This window comes from Pinus tabuliformis, chromosome 5_1 (assembly GCF_031772625.1).
Source record: "Pinus tabuliformis cultivar Carrire ecotype Pingquan chromosome 5_1, CPIR1, whole genome shotgun sequence".
NCBI classification, from domain to species: Eukaryota; Viridiplantae; Streptophyta; class Pinopsida; order Pinales; family Pinaceae; genus Pinus; species Pinus tabuliformis.
Window position 1 is genome coordinate 678850726 of NC_142305.1, and position 16408 is coordinate 678867133.

The following is a 16408-nucleotide window of genomic DNA, read 5'->3' on the forward strand; positions in this document are numbered from 1 at the left end:
CTCAATGATGAGGGGATCTTAAAATTTAAGAATAGGAAGTATGTACTTGATGTCAAGGAATTAAGGAAACTCATCATGGATGAATTCCATAAAATACCTTACTCAGGTCACCCTGGATATCAAAATATGATGACAACCATGAAGAGGACATACTTTTGGCTAGGAATGAATAAAGATATTCTAGATTACCTTGCTAAATGCTTGGAATGCCAACAAGTGAAGGTGGAGTGTAGGCACCCAGCTGGATTTCTACAACCAATTCCAATTCTAGAATGGAAATGGGAGGTTATATCCATGGACTTCATTACAGGATTTCCCAGAATAACTAGACATCATGAAGCTATAATGGTGGTAGTATATAAGGTGGCTCACTTTAGCATTGTCAAGTCTACTCATAAAGCAATATACATATCCCAAATATTCATAAAGGAGATAATCAGGTTGCATGGAGTTCCTAAAAGGATAATATCAGACAGAGATGCCAAGTTCACTTTAAAATTTTGGAAGACATTATTTGATGGATTTGGAACTTAGTTAGCCTTCAATACTGCTTACCATCCTCAAACTAATGGTCAAACAAAAAGGGTGAACATAATATTGGAGGACATGTTGAGGATGTATGTGATGCATCAGCCAAGAAAGTGGGAATACTACCTTCCACTAGTAGAATTTGCATACAACAATGGCTACCAAGAGTCATTGGGAATGAGCCCTTTTGAGGCACTTTATGGAAGGAAATGCAATACCCCTATCAGTTGGGATGATCTAGTGAATAGAGTACTTGTTGGGCCAGATTTTCTAAAATAAATGGAGCAGAAAATGATCAAGATCAGACAAAATTTAAAGGTTGCCCAAGATAGGAAGAAAAGTTATGTAGACCAACAGAGACTACACAAAGAGTTTCGAGTGGGATAGAATGTTTATCTATGTCTTAATACAAAGAGAAGCTCATTAAACATGGGCTCATATGCTAAGTTGGCACCCAGATATAGTGGACCATTTCAGATTTTGGAAAGAGTGGGGCCAATGGCCTATAGATTGGCCTTGCCACCCATAGTGAAAGCTCATAATGTTTTTCATGTTTCCTTGCTTAAGAAATATGTTCATGATACTAATCATGTTATTGACTAACCTGTGATACAGGTGGAACCAAAGGGAGACTTCCAACCAGAACACTATGCATCCTAGCTCAAAGGCATATCACACTCTGGAATAAAACAATAGAACAAATCAAGGTGCAATGGAAGCACTTTAAAACTGATGAAGCCACTTGAGAGATGGTTGATCAAATAAGGGCACAATACCCATATTTTATTTCTTGAATAAAGAGATGCAAGAGTTATATATGTAGATTTTCCTGTAGATTCACAACTCATGTAATTTCCTAAAACACAAGACAAGAATCTACTCTACTCTTTACAGCGGAAGCCCAAAAAGATCGATGAAAACAATAATTGACAAGAGGAAGATAATCAATGGCACATAACACAATAAGTATCTTTTGAAAGCCACAACTCAAAATCCATACTATCTATATTTCATTAATCAAAAATCTAAGATGAGAATACAATGCTTGTTCTCACAAGAACAATCCTGGCACAAGTATAATCAACTCTCAACTCATAAGCTAGCTCAAGCCAAATCCTTAGCCTATTCTGCACCTCTCCAAGCCCCTATTTCCTTGCACAATTCCTATGATGAATAGCCTATATTTAAAGGGAATTCATGCTTCCAAAACTACGCAATCCAAACATATGTCCTTCTCTAATTGCATGCATAATATTTACAACTCAGTGAATCATACAATTGATAGTACACTGTCCTTGCACTCTAGTCTCAACTGGGTCTTTCTCTAAACTGACATGCATGAGTTTCTCATGAGGGAATCTTTAGTTAACTAGAGTAACACTTGTGGATGCACCAGTGCACCAACTGACTGTTAGTCCTCTATTAGTTCCACAAACAGTTAGAACTAATATAACTGACCATAATTCAATACACTGAGTTAATCTAATTACAACTCAAATAAACTCATCCTGGACCCCTCAAATTTAGGGAGAACATATACATTACTACAAAAATACTTCCAACTCAAAATTCCTAAGCTAATTAAGTTAATTAAACTTAATCAACTATTCACAAGTTTCTATGAGAATAGAATTCAATTTTAATTCTCAGTTTAATTAAAGGACAAATTAAACTGGAATTTCTTGTTGCCATTTCTCAACAATATATATAAAGCTCCGTTTTGTTTTGTGTATGCTAATAACAACACCGAGGATGGTGTTCCCTTAAAGAGGGTGGGGTTTGTGACACCCCTAGTACTTTTTCCCCTGACTTTTGTAATGTAATAATGAAATGGCGCTTGAAGTATGGGACCACATATCCATGATTTAAGAGGGAAGAGGAAATACAAACCAAGTGGGGTTAGTTAACACCTTAAATTATTTTTATGGTGCAAATAATGAGAAAAAGAAGAGGAAAAATCCAAGAGGAATATGAAGAGGCCCCTGGGAAAATGATAAAAAAAAAGGATGCACAGCAATATGGGGTTGGACCTCTTCTTCGTGGATGTAACAACCCTAATGAAAAGTTCTTGTAATAAATTTAATAAAGGAAAAATAAGACCATGGTTAAGGGACACTTATTCCAAGCTGAACGTTGGGAAAAGATATCCTAGTGCGCATCATTGAATGTGTTTTGGCTAAGGAAATTTGGTAAAGGCTAAGGCAGAGGCATTAAAAGGAAAAAGTCATTTTTGACACATTTATTTACGAAAATAAAGGAAAATAGGTGAAAAGGAGGGTAAAAGGTCATAGGTTGCATGTGAGCAGAAAATTGAAGGAAAATAATGGAAAATGAAGAAAATAGAGGCATTGTTAATAAAAAGGCTTCTGGCGGTCAGTGGGCAATCTTTTGCTAACCTTTTGTCAGTTCAAGTTTGGAGCTCTCTCATTATTCTCTCTCTCTCTCACTCTTGGTCACTTTGAGTTTTCTTGGAAGCACTCTAGCTTTGGATCAAGGAAGGAAAAGCAAACAAAAGGGAAAGGAGGGAAAGCAAGGATTGACGAAAGGAAAGTAGGATCAACCAGCTTCAACAAGAATATTTGTAGGTAACCTTTTGCATGTGTGATTTCCTAGTTAGTTTTGACATGCATGGCTTTCCATGTTGGTGCATGGTTCTCTTGTTGTTGGTGGCATGGTTTTGCCGGTTTATGACAGTGGTTTTCAGCCTAGCCTTGCCTTTTTCTAGATGCCATGGTATGTTGGGATGTTTATCTTGGTTTTTGAGCTTTGGTTTGCCAGATGGATTTCAAAATATGGGGCGGAGGTTGTCTCAAGGTTCATTCCCAAAGGCCTAAGAATCCCTTGACCGGTTTTGGCAGGATACATGGTAAAGCCTGAGGGAGAAGTCTCAATTTAGGGCCTAGTGATCCGGGTTTGGATTATGGTAAATCCTGAGAGACTGGTCTCGGTTTAGGGCCTAGTTATTCGGGATTGGATTACAGTAAAGCTTGAGAGATAAGGAGATGTAAAATTCCTCAAGGATAGTGATGGATTCTGGATGGCATTCCAAGTTCGGTTCGATTTTGATCGGAGCACCGATTTTGGTGTGATCACGGTTTGGTGAAGGTGGAGGTGGTTTAGCCTCTGGATTCCCTTGGTTTTTATATGAGATCCCACATTCATGCTTGGAATATGGCACAAGGGTGATTGGTTGAAAGAGATATTTGGTTCAGCCATGTCTATGGTTGGGTGGTATGTGGAAGTCCTGAACCTAATCAGATTTGCCTATGATTAATAAGTTCTCTTACTTTTGCACTTGTTTATATGTGGATTTAATTGTTGTCATATCTCTGATATTTATATGTTTTTATGTTGGTTATAAACATGGTTATATGACTGGTTCATGTCATGGTTATTTCATGTTTTTACTTGTAATTGTTGAATGGATGGATGCAAGACCTAATTGATGATATAATAGTTCAATGGAGAAGGAGGTGATCCTTCTTATTATGTTTCACAAGTTATTTCAGTCATTAATGCTTTGTCTTGTATCCTAGACCTGTAGGTTGCATTGATGCCAAGTGTTTCGCAGAATGTCAGTCCTAGTTGGGGATGCTCAAGCCTGGTCCTGAGGTTGATTTTGATTTAATAGCATTGTTATCATATCTTTGATGGATTCTGAAGGTTGTAGCAAGTTCTGGGAAAAGGTTGGGATTCTGGGCTAGAAAAGTGGCTCAAATCTCAGGGTTTTTGGCATAGGCATGCTGAGAAAAGTTCACAGTCGTTGGCACATAGGCATATGAGAGCGAATTTTGGTTGTTGGTCATTATCTTGCCTATAGCATGAGAGTGAGTTTGAGTTAAAGGCTTAAAACATCAGTGGGACCCAGGGGCAAGATGTTTGAGTGGCTAACATGTCTCTCGGGGGTGTTGTTGCTAATGTGGATAGGTTTTTTTGATGTGTTTAGTCGATTCCATTTCCTTAAGGTTACCAAGGAGATTGAATCCCTTATTGTGACCTCTCTCATCACATGTTTGCCCTAGCTGGTTGGTTTCTTGGGTGGACCTGGGAGGATGGGGTGTTACAAATTGGTATCAAAGCATGGTTACGCTCTCCTTGGGTGAAGGTGCTTGGCCATGCATGCATGTCAGTTGCATGTGTGTCTCTTACACTTGCATTCCATGTGCTTGTTGCATTGCATCATGTTGATCATGATTGCATTAAGATTGTCATGAGGAAATTGATGTGATTTCGTGGGATGCATCGTCGGAAGTATATGACTAGTTGCATATGGTTATATGTCGCTTACATGTCAATTATATGTCGCTTGACTACATCCTTGTATGTCAGGTGCATTCTTGAATGTTTTGATTATATGTATTAGTTGTGTAGGTTGATTACAAGAATTGATCAATAATGCTCGACTACATGCGTTCATATGTATGTGTAGTTGATTAGGCATTGCTTATGCATGTTAATAGTTGCATGTGGCAATGTGTGCAATGGAGTAATGGTTGTTTTCGTGCATGAGGTCATAGCATCCATTGTTGATATGACCTTGAATTGATGACTGGATCCTAGCTAGAATGATATATATGTGTTGATACACTTATTTCATATATGTCTATGTGTTTTTATGATTATGTTATACATGTATCACATTGATTTGATGACCTTGCAAACAAGGTATCCTCCCTTAATTATGCTAAGGTATGTTGGTTTATTGTGATTTGGTTTAGCTCACATAATATGCATTGCAGGAAAGAGATCATATGTCTAGCAAGGTAGTAGACTACATAGAATCTCCCTACGCATCAAATGGGTAGCGTGGTGTGGGGCACTCTTCTAACTTGGCAGACACATTGAGAAGCCTGAAGGAAGAAATAAGGAGTTGAAAAGCAGACAATGACAAAATCATGCAGGCACAAGAGAAACAAGCAGAGGTGAATGTGATACTACTTCAGAGTTTGTCAGATTTGCAGCAACAGGGACCACTTCGGATCAGCCATGGACATGAGGACAGAACTAATGGGGCATATGGTAGTAGGTCTCCTAGTAGACACAGGTTGGATAGATCTGACACAATCAGAGATGGTAGGTTGTTGGAAACTCCAGATAGGAGAGGTGATCAACACATGTACTATTCCAGTTCTGGTTCTGATAGGCATCATGATCGTCATCATTATCATCCTTACAGGAGGAGTGATAGGGGATAATTGTTGGATGAGTTTAAGAAAGAGAAGCCACCTACCTTTGATGGAGAGATGAAGAAATCACAGGATGCAGAAGCATGGTTGCTTGGTATGAAGAAATTATTCTGATTGCATGATTATTCAAAAAACATGAAAGAAAAGATAGCCACTTTCAGTCTCAAAGGTAAAGTGGATATTTGGTGGGAGGACGTGAATAATATCAAAGGCGTACATGAGGAATATTTGACTTGGCATGCATTTGAAAGGCTCTTCAAGAAGAAGTACTTGTCTGAGATGTATTATGATGACATGGCTAAGGAGTTTTGTGAGTTGTGTATGGGTTCTATGATAGATGATGATTATACTAGCAGATTTTTGGAGTTGTTGAGATATGTGCCTTACCTCAGGGAGGAGAAGGCCAAGGTTAAAATATTCATCAGTGGACTGCTAGTTGCATATGGAGACTGGATTGAGTTTGATTAGACTAGATCATTGGAGGAGGCCATCCAAAAGTTGAAGCATTGTTATGAGTAGTCGAAGTGAAAATTTGAGCCTAAGCATGACTTGAAAACAAATGAGAAAACTAAAGGAAAATGGTCACCAAAGAGAGGAAGAACTCAAGATGCAAGTGACAAAGCAAATGCATTTCCTTATAAGAGATTCAATATAGATGAGAAGGGGCATAGAGAGAAGCAAGCTAGAGGCGGTGGTAGGGAACCATTGCACTGTTGGATATGTGGTAAGGATCATCGCAAGAGGGATTGTCTGTAGTATCAGAGTGGTGGTAGACCCCATATATACGGTGCTCAGAGGCACATACAATTGGTGATGTCAGCCATAGCATTCCTCGGATATCCAACTGTGGATAATAGGATGGCAGATCATAAGGCATCGATCATTGAGATGGACAGTAAGCTTTGTGACCAAGTTGTTTCTATTTTGATTGATCATGGATTTAACTATAGTTATATTAATCCTGACCTGGTGGATAATTGTGGTTTGAGAAAAGAAGTGCATGCAGAATCTTGGTTGGTACAGTTGGTTATAGGTACAAAGAAGCGAATTCACCATTAGGTAAGAGCTTGTGCATTTGAGTTAAATGGCATGCCTACAACAGCACATTTGAATGCACTGCCATTGGGTTCATATAGTATGCTTTTGGGTATGGATTGGCTATACCTTCACAGAACCAAAGTGGATTGCTTCAACAAGGCCACTGAGTGTGTGGATGATAGTGGGGAAAAGAGGACCTTGCAGGGGAAGAAGAAGCCTACATCAGTGAGGATGGTTACCGCTATGTTGGTTATGCGCAGTTGCAAAAAAGGTTGTGTGATGTTTGCAGTACACATTTCTAGTGAAAATGGTAATGAAGTTGAGGATGCAAATGTGTTGAGAAGGTACCCAGTTTTGCAACAGTTTCAGGATGTATTTCGTGAGGACATTACAGAGTTTCCACCTCACAGGGAGGTAGAATTTTCTATTGATTTGGTGCCAGGGGCAGCCTTAACATCAAAAGCACCTTACATGATGAGCACACCTGAGTTGGTTGAGTTAAAGTTGCAGCTGAAGGAAATGTTGGACAAGGGGTACATTAGGTCGAGTGTATCGCCTTGGGGTGCACCAGTATTGTTTGTAAAGAAGAGAGATGGTACTCTTAGATTGTGCACTGACTACATGCATTTGAACAAGGTAACGATCAAGAACAGGTACCCTTTGCCAAGGATTGATGATTTGTTTGATCAGTTGAAGGGAGCAACATTTTTCTCTAAGATCGACTTGAGCTTTGGATATCATAAGGTACGCATCAATGAAGAGGATATATTCAAGACTGCGTTCAGGACCAGGTATGGGAATTATGAGTTTGTTGTTGTTCCATTCAGTTTGACTAATGCTCCATCTACATTTATGTGTTTGATGAATAGTGTGTTGCGTCCTTATCTGGACAAATTTGTTATTGTATTCATTGATGACATACTGGTATATTCTAAGAATGAGGAAGAACATGTCGAGCATTTAGCAGCAGTGTTGAATTTTCTAAGAGAGTATCAGGTATATGTTAAACTTAGCAAGTGCAGCTTCTTTCAGACTGGGGTACATTATTTGGGGCATGTTGTCTCAAAGGATGGCATAGCAATGGATCCAAAAAAGATAACGGCCACCATGGAGTGGGAAGCTCCTAAGAATATATATGAGGTGAGATCATTCATGGACTTGGCAGGTTACTACAAGAGGTTCATCAAGAACTTATCACGCATAACATATCCTATCAGATAATTGTAGTGGAAAGGTAAAAAGTTCGAATGGACATAAGAATGTCAGGCTAGTTTTGAGAAGCTTAAGCAGTTGTTGGCACATGCACCAGTGCTAAAGATTGTGGATCCAGACAAGGAGTTTGTAGTGTGTACAAATGCTTGCAAGAAATGACTTGGTGGAGTTCTCATGCAAGAAGGACAGGTAGTGTGTTATGAGTCAAGAAAACTGAATGACCGCGAGTAGAACTATCCAATGCACGATCTTGAGCTAGCAACGATTATACATGCATTGAATATGTGGAAGCAATATCTTCTTGGCAGGAGGTTTACATTGATGAGCGATCACAGTGGGTTGAGGTATTTGTTTGATCAGCCGAATATTAATGCCAAGCAAGCTAGCTGGTTAGCTACCCTTAGTGAGTTCGACTTCGAGATTAGATACATCAAAGGGAAGGAGAATTGGGTTGTATATGCTCTTATCAAGAAGGTACATGTAAAGCATATAGCAGCTATGAGCTCTTATGGGACAAAGTTACAGGATAGGATCTTGCATGCAGGACAATGGGATGGAAAATACATGAAGATATGCACAGGTTACAGTAGAGCACAGGTACAGGTACAGGTGCAGGTACAGGCACAAGTGATAAGGATGCAGACTATCGTCTCACAACAGATGGTTTGGTGAGGTTTAGAGACAAGATCTATGTGTCTAATTGCAGTAAGCTCAAGAAGCTTATCTTGAGGGAGTTTCACGCCAAGCCATACTCGGGTCATCCAGGATATCATAAGATGTTGATAGTGGTAAAGAAGTTCTACTATTGGCCGAGTCTGAAGAAGGAAGTGGTAGAGTTTATGGCTAGATGCCTATATTGTCAGTAGGTAAAGGCATAATGTAAGCATCCAGGTGGTTTACTACATCCTATAGCGATTCCAGAATAAAAATGGGAGGTCATTTCCTTGGATTTCATCATAGGCCTTCTGAGGACAATGAGGCAGCATGACTCCATTATGGTCGTGGTTGACAGGTTGAGCAACGTAGCTCACTTCATTCCAGTAAAGACTACATATTTATCCAGTGAGGTAGCACAGGTGTTCATCAGAGAGATAGTGAGACTGCATGGTGTTCCAAAGAAGATTGTGTCGGACAAGGATGCAAAGTTCACTTCCAAGTTTTGGAAGGAGCTATTTGCAGGCTTGGGTACAGAGTTAGCCTTCAATACAGCTTATCATCCCCAAACAAATGGACAGATGGAGAGGTTCAATAGGATCTAGGAGGATATGTTGAGGATGTATGTGGTGCACCAACAAAATAAATGAGACGAGTATCTCCCATTGGTTGAGTTTGCATACAACAATGGTTATCAGGAGTCATTAAGGATGAGTCCTTTCGAGGCACTGTATGGGCAGAGTTGTAACACTCCCATCAGCTGGAGTGATCCAATGAACAAGGTACTTATTGGACTCGACATGTTGGCAAATATGGAGCAGGAAATGAAGGTTATAAAGAAGAATCTTAAGGCAGCACAGGATAGATAGAAGAGTTATGTGGATCAGTGCAGGGTGTTCAAGGAGTTTCAGGTTGGGGAGCATGTGTATTTGCACATCAAGCCCAAGAAATTCTCTTTGAGGATTGGTTCATGTACCAAGTTGGCACCATGGTATTGCGGGCCTTTTGAAATCCTTAAGAGGATTGGATCGGTGGCATATCAACTTGCACTACCTCCAAAGTGAAAGTCCATGGTTTTTTCCATATTTCATTGCTTAAGAAGTATATAAAGGATGTTGATCATGTTATTGATTGGTATGTATTGCAGGTGGAGCAAGAAGGAGAGTTCCAGCTTAAGCCTCAATGCATATTGTCGCAGAAACATCTCATGCTCAAGAACAAAGCCATAGAGCAATTTAAAGTGCAGTGGAAGCACTTTGGACCTGAAGAACCTACATGGGAGATGGTAAATCAGGTGCAGGCCCTGTATCCTTCATTGTTTGCCAGTTGAGGCAAAGCAATTCTGGTTTGATGTTGGTATATGTTTTGCATATGTTTTGCTAATGTTTTGGTATATGTATGTACATGTATATGGATGTAAATACCTCCATGAGCTAAGTTATAAAGCTCCAATAAGGGTATGGGTGTCGTGTTATTATGGTCGTTATATTGTCATGATGTTGTTCTTTTGAGAAGGTCTTTCATTGTAAATACTACATCGAGCTAAGTTATAAAGCTCCATGGGCAACATGTTTGCTTTTCAGTGGTTTTGTTGAGGTCTTGGTGTGGTCTAACACCGAGGACGATGTTCCCCAAGGGGGAGGGTTCTGTAACAGCCTTGGTGAAAAGGTCATGTAATAAAAGTTAATAAAGGCAAAATAAGACCACATTTAAGGGACAATTATTCCAAGTTGAATGTTGGGAAAAGATATCCTAGTGGGCATCACTGGAAGTGTTTTGGCTAAGGAAATTTGGCAAAGGCTAAGGCCAAGGCATTAAAAGGCAAAAAGGCATTTTTGGAACATTTATTTATGAAAATAGGAGAAAAGGAAGGTAAAAGGTCATATGTTGCATGTGAGGAGGAAATTGAAGGAAAATAATGGAAAATGAAGAAAATAGAGGCCTCATTAATAAAAAGGCTTATGAGGATCAATGGGCAAGCTTTTACTAACCTTTTTCAGTTCAAGTTTGGAGCTCTCTCATTATTTTTTTATCTCTCTCTCACTCTTGGTCACATAGAGTTTTCTTGGAAGCACTCTAACTTTGGATCAAGGAAGGAAAAGAAAGAAAAAGGAAAAGGAAGGAAAGCAAGGATCAAGGAAAGGAAATCAGGATCAAACAACTTTAGCAAGAATATTTGCAGGTAACCTTTTGCATGTGTAATTTCCTAGCTGGTTTGGACATGCATGGCTTTGCATGTTGGTGTATGGTTCTCTTGTTGTCGGTGGCATGGTTTTGTCGGGTTATGACAATGGTTTTCATCCTAGCCTTGACTTTTTCTGGATGCCATGGTATGTTCGGATGTTTATCTTGGTTTTTGAGCTTTGGTTTGTTGGATGGACTTCGAAATCCGGGGCAGAGGTGGTCTCAATGTTCATTCCCAAAGGTCTAGGAATCCCTTGACCGATTTTGGTGGAATACATGGTAAATCCTAATGGATAAGTCTCAGTTTAGGGCTTATTGATCCGGATTTGGATTGCGGTAAATACTGAGAGACTGGTCTCGGTTTAGGGCCTATTGATCCAAGTTTGGATTGCGGTAAATCCTGAGAGATTGATCTCAGTTTAGGGCCTAGTGATCCGAGATTGGATTGCGATAAAGCCTAAGATACAAGGAGATGGAAAATTCCTCAAGGATAGTGATGGATTTCGGATGGAATTCCAAGTTTGGTTCGGTTGTGATCAGAGCATTGGTTTTTGTGTGATCATGGTTTGGTGGGGGTGGAGGTGGTTTAACCTCTGGATTCCCTTGGTTGTTCTTGGATTGGTTGTTCTTGGATAGGTTGTTCTTAGATTGGTTGTTCTATGAGATCCCACATTCATGCTTGGAATATGGCACGGGGGTGATTGCTTGAAAGAGAGATTTGGTTCAGCCATGTCTATGGTCGGGTGGTACGTGGAAGTCCCGAACCTGGTTGAATTTGCCTGTGATTAATAAAAGCTAAGTTCTCTTACTTTTGCATTTGTTTATATGTGGATTTAATGGTTGTCATATCTTTGATATTTATATGGTTTTATGCTGGTTATAAGCATGGTTATATGATTGGTTAATTTTATGTTTATTTAATGTATTTACTTGTAATTGTTAAATGGATGGATGCAAGACCTAATTGATGATATAATAGTTCAATAGAGAAGGAGGTGATCCTTTTGCTTATGTTTCATAAGTTCTTTTAGTCATTTATGCTATGTCTTGTATCCTAGACCTATAGGTTGCATTGATGCCAAGTGCTTGACATAATGTTAGTCCCGGTTGGGGATGCTCGGGCCTCGTCCTGAGGTTGATTTTGATTTATCAGCATTGTTATCATGTCTTTGATGGATTCTAAAGGTTGTAGCAAGTTCTAGATAGAGGCCGAGATTCTTGGCTAGAAAAGTGGCTCAAATCTCAAGGTCGTTGGCACATAGGCCTGTGAGAGTGACTTTGGGTTATTGGTCACTATCTTGCTTATAACATGAGAGCGAATTTGAGTTAAAATGCTTAAAACATTAGTGGGACCTAGGGGCAGGATGTCTGAGTGGCTGACACGTCTCCTAGAAGTGTTGTTGCTGATGTGGATGGGTTTTTTTGATGTGTTCCTTCGATTACATTTCCATAACGTTACCAAGGAGATTGAATCCCTTATAGTGACCTCTCTCATCACATGTTTGCCTCGACTGGTTGGTTGCTTGTGTGAACTTGGGAGGATGGGGTGTTACAGTGGAGCTCATGAGCAAAGTTAGAATAAGCTATGAGTTGAGGAAAGGGGGATTTCCCTGAGAGAAGGAATTGTGACTAGAAAAGCAAGAGGAGAGGGGATTGAGTGCTTGTTGTGAGATGATAAACCACTCATGGAGTGCTTGATATAAGTAATAAACCACTCAGGATGATTGATAGGTCTGATAAACCACATGCAAAATGGTTCTTGCTAAGTCTGATAAACCACATGTAGAAGGGTGCTTATTGTGGGTTGATAAACCACTCATAGAGTGCTTAACACAACTGATAAACCACCCATTATTGTGAAATTATGTTGTGCCTGACTAGTTGATAAATCACCTGGAATGCTTGTTGTGGGTTGCTAAACCCCTCATAGGGTGCTTGACACAACTGATAAGCCACCCTTATTATGGATTATGTTGTGCTTGACTAATTGATTATCCACCCACTGTTATAATTTCCCATCCTCCGTGTCCTGAAGAAGGCTTTCTGTAAGGTTGATGAAAGCGAAATTCTCCTTAGATCATGGATCTAGCTTGAGGCTTTAAGTAATCTTGGCTACAATAGGTCTATGGTTGGGTGGAAAATTGAAGTCCCACTATTAGTTGCATTTATTTTCTGAATTATAGATGAAAAAGCTTTGATTTGAAAGCCATGAACCTAAAGACTTTTTTTTTGTAATTTCTTACAAGAAATTACTGCATGAGTCTTACTAACTACATTTCTTGAATTTTTTATGAATTATGTTTATGAGCTTTGGCCATGCAGTTGTGTGGTTCTTATCTGAAAAATGAAATGTTTGTAGGCATGTGAAAATTTTGATTTATCTGCATGTAGACATATGATTTATGTCTATAGTAGGATTCTAAGAGAGGTTCTTGTCTGAAAAATGAAATGTTTGTAGTCATGTGAAAATGTTGATTTATCAACGTGTATACATATGATTTATGTCTATAGTAGGATTATAAGACAGATTCCTCGTTATTTCATGGAATGTTTATGTTCTAGTGGTCTTCTTGGCTCTACATGCATTCCACCTATTGTTAGAAGCTTTTCTACACGATTTATTTCTCAAAGGAAACTTATAGATCTCAGAACCAAGCTCTATCTATTTCTTGTCATGAGTTTGAGGAACGAGGGACTGAATGAATGTCCCTAGCTTGTATAAACAACCCCTTGTGTCGTGTCTTGTATATATGTCATCAAGAACTTAGATATGGCGTTATTTCGGGAACCTCAAAAGGGATAGCACCATGCGTACTTTAGATGATCCCAAGGGCGAAATCAAACTCTGTCATAGGTCTAAACCCTTATAGAACGACCATGGTCGGGTGTTGGGTCCCTATAATACTAGTGATTACCCCATTAATATTGTAGTTGCATCCCTTATTAATATTGTTGTGCCCCTATTATCCCCATATTGTTATTACTATGCCCCATAGAATCCCTCTATTGTTATTTTTGTGGCTTTATATTATTATTGTTAGGTCGGCTGGGTTATATTGTGACTCCTTAGACTCCTATATATAGTAAGGAGGTTTTGTCATTTGAATCATCCAAGAATTTTTCACTTATGTAATGTAAAGGAGGTTGCCCCCTTGAAAAGGCTGAATTCTAAGGCGTTGATCTATCTTTTCTATCTTTTCTTGAGCTGGTTTCATAACATTTGGTATCAAATCTTTGGATTCTAGGGTTTCGCTGCTCCAAACAGGTCATCGTGGCATTTTCGCTATAACTTTTTTTCTGTGACGTTTCAGAAGCTAAAAAAAAAAACCCATTTGAGAAGAAATCGCACTGAATCTCGGATCCAAATTTCAAAGCTTTTCGCGCTATATTTGTCGAGATATGATCTGAGGAAGTTGGTCTTCTTGCAGACTCCTGAATTTCATTCCAAACAGGTGACCTGGGGAAAATCTTCATAACTTTCTCTCTGAGCATCTGATTGAAATTTCGTAAGAAGATACAGAAAGAGGACGGACTGTAGTTTCTTGTATATATTTGTGACTCCTTAGACTCCTATATATAGAAAGGAGGTTTTGTCATTTGAATCATCCAAGAATTTTTCACTTATGTAATGTAAAGGAGGTTGCACCCTCGAAAAGGCTGAATTCTAAGGCGTTGATCTATCTTTTCTATCTTTTCTTGAGCTGGTTTCATAACATTTGGTATCAGATCTTTGGATTCTAGGGTTTCGCTGCTCCAAACAGGTCATCGTGGCATTTTCGCTATAACTTTTTTACTGTGACGTTTCAGAGGCTAAAAAAAAAACCCATTTGAGAAGAAACCACGCTGAATCTTGGATCCAAATTTCAAAGCTGTTCGTGCTATATTTGTCGAGATATGATCTGAGGAAGTTGGTCTTCTTGCAGACTCCTGAATTTCATTCCAAACAGGTGACCTAGGGAAAATCGTCATAACTTTCTCTCTGAGAATTTGATTGAAATTTCATAAGAAGGTACAGAAAGAGGACGGACTGTAGTTTCTTGTATATATTTTTCAGAGCCAAAGGTCGAAACAGTGACTCGTGGCACGTCGTACAAGTTCGCTCTACTGAACTAGTCTATAATCAAGTCACTGTGGGAGATTTTGCATAACTCTTCCTTGGAGAATCCAATTTGGATCATATTGGTAGCATTGGAAAGAGGACAAAGAGGGCTACTACAAGTCGCAATTTCAGAACTGGATGATCTGAAAGTACAGAGATACATCAGAGGCAATATCGAGCTCCTACAAAGTGAAAAAAGGCGTGTAGATTCTTTTAAATTTTTGCTTAACATTGGTTTGAAAATTTATTTTGAAGGAATTCAAAGGGCATAGTAGAGCATTATTATCGGTAATAGATGCCCAACCTGAAAGCCCTAGCATGACTCATGAAGAAGAGGAAGAAATGCTACATGATATATCAAAATTACAAGAACAAGTGCAACAAATGTCACGCTCACAAAAGCTAACAGAAGCTAAGATAAATGGCGTGGAATCTAAGATAAAGGGCATGGAAGCTAAGATGGACAATTTGAAGATAGATTTGAAGACAGATTTGAAGAGAGACATGGCAGATTTGAAGACAAACATGGCAGATTTGAAGACAGATTTGACAAATTTTCTACAAGAAATACTTACTAATGGTGAAAAGGTTGTAAAGGAAACTCATGATGCGAACAAAAGAAATGTTAATCATGATTTCATAAACTCTAATGTGGGATCGAAGACCCACCATATTCCAAAAATCGATATGAGGAAGTTTGATGGCAAAGATCCCGCAACATGGATATTACAGATGGAGCAATTTTTCGATCTCAATAATGTGCAAAACACACAAAAGGTATGTATTGCAACTTTATATTTGGAACCAAATCAGTTTGTGTGGTATCAATGGCTTTGCTCTCGTAAACAAATTATCACTTGGGCAATTTTTACGGAATAATTGACAGCACATTATGAGGATACAAAAAGCAACACTTTTTTTAGCCAATTGATAAGTCTCAAACAAAAGGGTTCAATAATGGAGCACATTGAGGAGTTCCAAAAATTGAACATAAGGGTAAAAAATATTCCAGAGGAGCATAGGATTGATGTGTTCATAGGGTCTTTAAAGGATAATATCCAACATGATGTTCGTCTTTGGGAACCTGATTCATCAGAGAAGGCATTCAGGTTAGCAAGAAAAATGGAAAGCAAAATTATGGCAACCAGGAAGCATACCACTCACAACTATAAAGATGGAAGTGTTGTTGCCCCTAGTCTTCCACAACCTATAAGGTTGACACCACAACAATTGGAAGAAAAAAGAGAAAAAGGGCTTTGTTACAGTTGTGATAGCAAATACACTAAAGGTCATAAGTGTGCTGAGAAGAAATTATTCTACATAGATTGCGAAGAGGAAGAAGAAAAGGAGAAAGAAAGGTCAAAAGAAGAGGATATACTCCAGGAAAAAAGCCTAGATAAAGAAGAAATGAATCCGACCATATCTTTTAATGCATTGGCTGGAATTACCACTCCTCAAACCATCAAGATAGAAGGACAAATCAAGAAGAAAAAGGTAATAGTGTTGA